Source organism: Borostomias antarcticus (genome assembly GCF_949987555.1).
Source record: "Borostomias antarcticus genome assembly, chromosome: 27".
Classification (NCBI taxonomy): Eukaryota; Metazoa; Chordata; class Actinopteri; order Stomiiformes; family Stomiidae; genus Borostomias; species Borostomias antarcticus.
This window is the reverse complement of record NC_140260.1, coordinates 5576564-5583565: the sequence shown is the minus strand read 5'-3', so window position 1 is coordinate 5583565 and position 7002 is coordinate 5576564. Positions and strand designations below refer to the sequence as shown.

Sequence of the window (7002 nt, the reverse complement as noted above, 5' to 3'; positions counted from 1 at the left end):
TATAATCAGATTGCTTACACCTTCAGTACCTGATTAGATAAAATGCCTTGACGTCGGGGTGACTCACCTTAGGCGATTGTTCAGGTCGTGAATCATGTGATGTCAGCTGTTCAAGCCCATGGGCAGAGCATGAGAGAGAGAGAAGGAGAAAGTGAAACAGAGAGAGGAGTTCTCTCTCTCCCATAGATGCCAGAGAGTGATAAATAAAGAGGCTAATCCAGGCATTCAAGATGCATTAGAAACACAGTTGTGTGGTGGTGTGTGGGATACTCACACAGTAGCAGGCTGTGATGGTGATCTGGATGTGTTCCTCCCTGGTTGACACACCTGCTTCAGGTACAGGAGCTTATGGAATGTCTTGTCAGCACTCTCGATGGAGGCGCTCACACTCACCTGAGAAGTGGGAGAGAGAAGAACAGAGGTACAATAATTCAGACGGGGGAGGAGAGGTGTTATCATAGCTAACATTTATATAAACTCCAACACAGGGATGAGTGGTGCTGGGAGAGAGAGAAAAGCACCTAATGAAACAGTCACAAGAGGCATGAGAGGGCAGGGACATTCCACAAACATCTCTGGCTTTTTAGACACACCTCATCTTCAGCGAAGACTTGGGTTTGAGGGCAGGAATGTACACTTCTTCATAGCCTTAGTTAGTGGAAGGATCTGTCTGGCAGCTGGCAGCTCTTGTCGGCAATGAAGTGACTCTCATAGGCAGAGGCCTGACAGAGCAAACCGTTAGTTCAGGCAGTAGTCCTCTCTCCTCTTCTAAACTCTGAGCTATAGGACAGACTCGAGTTACAGAAGGAGGCTGAGAGTCACATGTTCGACCTCAAGGTCTGTCTCACCTCTCCCCATTTGCTGTCCTCGTCCACACACACACACACTCTCTCTCTCTCCCTCTCACTGGCACAACAGCCAGGATCCTCCCTCTTAAGCACCTACTGCATTTTTAGTTTGCTATTCTTCACTTTGCTTTCAGCACTAGATTATGCTCCAAGTCTCTTGTATTAAAAAATGAGATGCACTTGTGAGTTCTGGCAATTAGTAGTACACTGACCTTTCCTATGTTAAATGTGATTATAGTAAGTCACTTTGGATAAAAGTGTCAGCTAAATGACTGTAATGTAGTTAAGAGTGCGTGTGAGTGTGTGTGTGCGTGGCGTTACCTGCATGCGGTTCATGGACTCTGAGCTGGTCCAGCTGGTTGGCAGAGCTGAGCGCCTCAAGGCGGATGTTGTCAGCTTCATCTTCTTCTCCTGAGCTCGCTGTATCACTGTCTCCACTTCGTCAGTCCGACAGCCTGTGCAGACAGACACGCACAGTTCCAACTCATCAGGCAGATACACTATCAAACATGAATGAACCAATACAGGTCATCAGAACTCAAAAACATCATGATGAGGGGCAGTCCATACAGTGAGTTGGAGTGTGTGCTCCTTAGCATGTGGCTGGAGGGAGTGGATCTGTTGTGGGAGAGTTTGAGGGAGGAGGGCAGGGAGGAGTCAGTATTCTCCTCAATGTTGGAGTTGGAGGAGGCAGAATTGGGATACTTATTCTTGCTGAATAAGAAGGAGCTCTGCATCTGTGGAAGACAAATACATACAGGATGTGTAAGGAGGAATACGCTCCCAAAATGAAACCGCAGAGTAAGAGGCATGGGAAGCGAGGGAGAGTGGAGGAGAAGATCTATGAAAAATTGCAAGTGAGAGCTAGTCAGTCACTAAGAGAGAAGAGAGCGAGGTGAAGAGAGAACACTAGGGAGACGGTGACTTGAGCATGTGCTCTAAACGCAAACGCTTAAGGATGTAGTGCGAGTATATAAAATTATTACTACTAAGTGATATAGAGGGTGTCAGTATGCATTCTTTCAGAGCGTTCTGGAGACTGCTATACATGCAGATGAGATGCTCATGACTTACTCGGACGGTTTGGCTCCACTGGGTCCTTTAGCATCAACTATCAGACGCTAAGGAAAATAATCTATTGTAATTAATAACAGTGGCTCCACTGCAGCCGTTGCGTTTGATGCCTGCGTCCGACATTAAGAGAATCTACTAGGTTCATTTCTTGATTTTTGATGGACGCTGACAGTTGACGCTGACGGACGCAGTGGAGCCAAGGGGTTAGAAGGCGCGTGTCTGGTGAAGCACAGCTGGCAAGGTCTGAACTCCTGTGTGAAGGAACAGACAAGGTCAGGCAGAGTCATGCAGGGTGTCGAGGGAAGACAGGTTGCAGCCAATCACCTTCTCAGACACAAAAACACATTCTCTTGTCTTAGTGGAGCTGCTGTCATTAATTACAATGGATTCATTTCCTTAGCATCTGATGGTTGATGGTTGACACTGACGGATGCAGTGGAGCCAAGGGATTAGATTGCCTACCTGTTATTTTAAGAGTTGTTCACAGGCCTTTTTGGTCGATACAATATCGTACACAGACAGGTGCTGCTTCTGAAGAGTCCAGGTGCTCAAGGGCTGCACTGACTTCAAAATGGCATCACATTGTTCCTAATTACAATTCAGATGGTCTCTGGTTCTGCTGTAGGAGAAACAGATATGGGAAGAATATGCACACTGTATGTTATAACTGAGCCGACTCAGGTGTAGAGGAAAGGGTAAGCACCTGAGCAAGTAATCACACCAGTATTATTGATCTGATATAACATGTTGTTCAGCTAAAAGCAATCGGAGGCATTATCATCACATAGCTATTTGCTACGCTCTGAATCAACAAACGGCATGGCACAGCCCAACTAGCACTCTCAGACACTCGTAACCAAATCATTGATTCTAATTTGGTTTTGTCACATAGCTCATAACGCACGTGTCAGCGCTGTTGCTTGATGGGTGAGTTGTGTACATGCTATTGCTATAATAAATAATCCTGGGGGGGGGGGGGGGGCATGTGGTTATGTTACATACCTACTAGATATTCTATATACACTAGATGTTCTAGATAGTCCATTGCCTGGGTGGCTGGGGTCTTTCAAGATCCTGTTGGCCTTGGTCTTGTATCTTAAATGGTTGATGTAGATGTCCTCAAGGTATGTTCCCCCCAAAGGTACGTTCAGCTGATCTCTGTAGATAGATAGATAGATAGATAGATACAGGTGAGGTTAACGCTGTGCTGGGACAGTCCAGGGCTAAGTTTCCCCAGAGGCATCCAAGCGCTACGTTCATCGTAAGCTACGGCGTTCTTCTTACCGCTTAGTGCCTCTGGGAAACTCAGCCCAGGGCCAGAGGTGTGTGTGGTGCAGAGGTGAGGAAGAGATAGCGGCCCGGGACTGGGACTGGCTGCAGCCCTGACTCTCCAGCTTCAGACGGTCGTTCTGCCTTCAGCCTCTCCATCTGTCCCAGGGGGAACACAGCTGTTAGTCAACACCATAGCTCAGAAGACGTGTGTATGTGTGCGTGTGATCGTGTTACCTGTGTGTGCCTGTGTGTGTGTGGTGTTACCTCTGTGCGGTTCATGGCCTCTGAGCTGGTCCAGCTGGTGGGCAGAGCTGAGCGCCTCAAGGCGGATGTTGTCTGCTTCATCTCAGTCTCCCCAAGCTCGCTGCATCACCGTGTCTGCTTCACCATCCAAACAGTCCGACAGCCTGTGCAGACAAGTTGGAACATACTCTGGGTGGATACACTTATCAAACATGAATACACAAAACACCAGTCTTTAGGACTCAACATCACGATGAGGGGCAGTCCGTCAAGTGAGTTGGAGTGTAAGCATGCAGAAGAGCAGAGCATCACAGCTACTAGTTAATAAACTCCAACACAGGAATCAGTGGTGCTGGGAGAGAAGCTACGGTGTGGTAAAATCACTTTACTGAGTCACATTGATTGTGATTAGGACCAGCAGACATTAACACACACTGGGTAGAGTGTGCAAAGGTGAATTAGCCGGGTATTCATCTTCATACAAGCTATTCAACTACTACTGAACTAAAAGATGCCATCAGTACCAAGAATGATATCTTGACTGCCGTTTGAGCCAGCATTGTTACCGCACGTGATTTTAGCCTCATCATCTTGCCTTTGTTTTTTGTTTATTTTATATATTGTACAGCACTTTGGTGCAACTTCTGTTGATTTTAAACGTGCTTTATAAATAAAGCTGACCTTGACCATCACTCACCTCCACCTCAAACACTGGAATGAACACCAGGGTGTCTCTATCATTGACGGGCTGTTCGCCTAGCTTCACCGCGTAGTTCCGCAACAGGTATGCTTTTCCACTCTGAGAAGCAAGGAATACAAATGAAGAGGGAGTAGCGCCAACTACAATAGTTAACAAATATTAACCAGCTCTGTTAAGAGTAAAATATTGATTCCGTTTTTCTTTGAATAATATTAATCATTTGAATACGGATTCTGGTGGCCTGTCGGATGACAATAATTAGTGTGAGTACTACAAGTCCAAGTATGATCACAAACACTTGTCATTTGTGAACCAGTGCCTACAAGAGTGACCTTAATGCTGAGCAAAACGATCAATACACTGTGGCTTTGAAATGGGTTAGACTATACACTATAATGCTGGTAAGATCATGTTAACTGAAGCTGAGGTGGGCGTCAGGTGGCGACATGCTGGTGTTCTTGCCTTCTGAGTCGATATTGATGGCGTCACCGTCTCTGGCCACCGAAAACACATTGTAGTCACCGCCTCTGGCCACTGAAAACATGTTGTCGTCCTGCGTAAGGATGGTTAGACTTGGCCCTTCCTCATCCATCACTAACCACATTCAGAGCCTGACCCTCTATGGCCGTGTGCTCCAACAGGAAGACAGTCAAGCGTTTGTGCATGCATGTCTGTGGATCAGCGTTAGAAGCGCCACATAACTATAACTTGGGACGTGAACTAACCACCACCCGTCCGTCCAGTGAGATAGCCCAGCCTACCACTCATTTACCATAAGAATTTACCCCACGTTTGTTGAACATGGTGCTCAGCACTGCAGTGCAAGTATATGGTCCACTGCCCCCCTTAAGATACACCAAGTGAACCATGTCACCCAGGGCGATGGCGTAACTCCACAGGGAGATCACCCCTATTGGCATTCTGGAAATAAAAATAATTTGACAGTCAGACATTACACACCAATGTGACAAGTCAGAGCAACATACTGGTGAGAGAGAGAGTGTGTGTGTGTGTGTAATGTTTATGCTGTGAGAGGTTGGCGGTGTGTGAACTCACGTGAGAGCATGGGTGTAGTTGAAGCTGGGAGTGACCCCCAGGAACCCCAGAATTCCCTCCATCACCATGGCAGGGTCAGCGTGAAGCTGGGAGCCATCCACAATGTGCGATTGGACATACCACACAAATCACAACACTGGACTACTTATAATACTGAATATGATGCAAGGTACTAAAGGTGCCAGCATGGGGGTCCCAGCACAGACATGACACACGGAAACATTTAGCAATTTGTGGCAGGGCTGAGTAACTAACTGTGGTTCTAATAGAGACATGGCATACCTGGTTGGGTTGGTAGTGGCGAAGCCAGCACTCCAGGTGGATGACTGACCCAGGTCTAAGGCAGCATTTCTACAGCATGAGTAGGTCTCGTGGGGAGGTCGGCCCTGCCGCCAAAACCCGTTTAAACGTGTGGTTGATGGCCGACGACCATAGGGTCCTGGTGAGCTTGCCGGTGCTACAGTGGGCACACAAAAGGTTAAAGGTGACACTCAAGTCAAGAGTTATTACACGCTGGGTTTTGCGGCTTTCCCTTAATTCAGCAAAGCATCTTCCACACCCAGTCAGCCCCCTGCTGTAGCCTGTATATCGATGACAGACTGACACACAGACATACAAGATTTCCTCTCTGGCCCTCTCCCCTCTACACACATTCCCCCTCTTCAATGTGAGCCTATATGAACCTACCAAGTGAGATGTAATGGACTTGCATTACACAAGGATTCAGAAAGAGAGTCATGAGCCAAATCCGAATCAAAAGAGTCATTTGATGAGTCATTTGATGAGCTGAGTTATTGTGTGAGCTGACTAGCAACAGACTGAATTGAATCGTCCAATCACCTACCAATGAAAATGTGACAACACAGGGAAACCATCCAATCACCTTGGACAGACATTAATAAAATAATGTTTTAAGGGATTGAGTCAGTCTGAAGAACCTCTTGGAGAAAGTAAGTAACTTGGGTTATAGCAGAGAGTTACCACTCTTTGTTAGCTAGCTATAATTTATAATAATGGGAATTTGACCAACAAAACTTGAGTAAATTATAAAGTTATGTATTTCACAAGTGCCATATGAATCACTTTAACAATTAATTTTCTTAACATTGACTGACTAGCTAGCTCACAGACGCCAACATAGCTAGAGCTCGCCAACAAACTGATGTTGAGTGAGACAACGTTAGCTAGATTAGTGTTACATTATCCACATTAGAGTTACAGCATTAAGTACATGGTTAAAATCCATGTTAAGGTTATTTCTAGCAAATATTGATGAATATAACTAACGTTTAAGGAGACATAACAGGCTCGAGAGATTTCATATTTCCCGGGCAAAGCACATCAGTCCTATAGACATACGAATGATTGGTACAGTACTCGTCAGTACTCATCTTTGTTAGCTAGCTATAATTTATCATATTATAATTGTAATTTGATTACAAAACCTAAGTAAATTAAATGTTATGTATTTCACAAGTACCATATGATTCGCTTTAACAGCGAGTTGAGAAACATTGACTGACTAACTAGCTCAGAGCTAGAGCTCGCTCGAGACATTAAATGCTCGAGACATTTCATATTTCCCGGGCATAGCACATCAGTCCCACAGACGATACACATACGAATACGAATGGTCTCCATCTATTGCTTATGATGCGTTCGTTTATAACTGGGAGGTGGCAAATTGCGACTTGCTACTAGGAATTATTAAATAAAACACCGCATGAACTCGCACTTCCTCGTCGCAAATTCGGATATGTTTCTCAGCCCCCAGTTGCTCGAATGCACTAGATATAACTAGGTAACTGT

At 45.6% G+C, this 7002-nt stretch overlaps 2 long non-coding RNA genes across 2 annotated transcripts; both read right to left on the bottom strand.

Annotated features, from left to right (window-relative positions):
• Positions 1–358: 358 nt before the first annotated feature.
• LOC311326398 lies at positions 359–1282 on the bottom strand. The gene is made up of 3 exons (XR_014631056.1): positions 1170–1282; positions 594–722; positions 359–393 (listed from the first exon to the last, which is right to left on the bottom strand). It is a non-coding gene; the product is annotated as an uncharacterized lncRNA (long non-coding RNA).
• A 1189-nt stretch (positions 1283–2471) lies between these two features.
• LOC311326397 lies at positions 2472–3346 on the bottom strand. The gene is made up of 3 exons (XR_014631055.1): positions 3207–3346; positions 2925–3080; positions 2472–2541 (listed from the first exon to the last, which is right to left on the bottom strand). It is a non-coding gene; the product is annotated as an uncharacterized lncRNA (long non-coding RNA).
• Positions 3347–7002: the final 3656 nt, after the last annotated feature.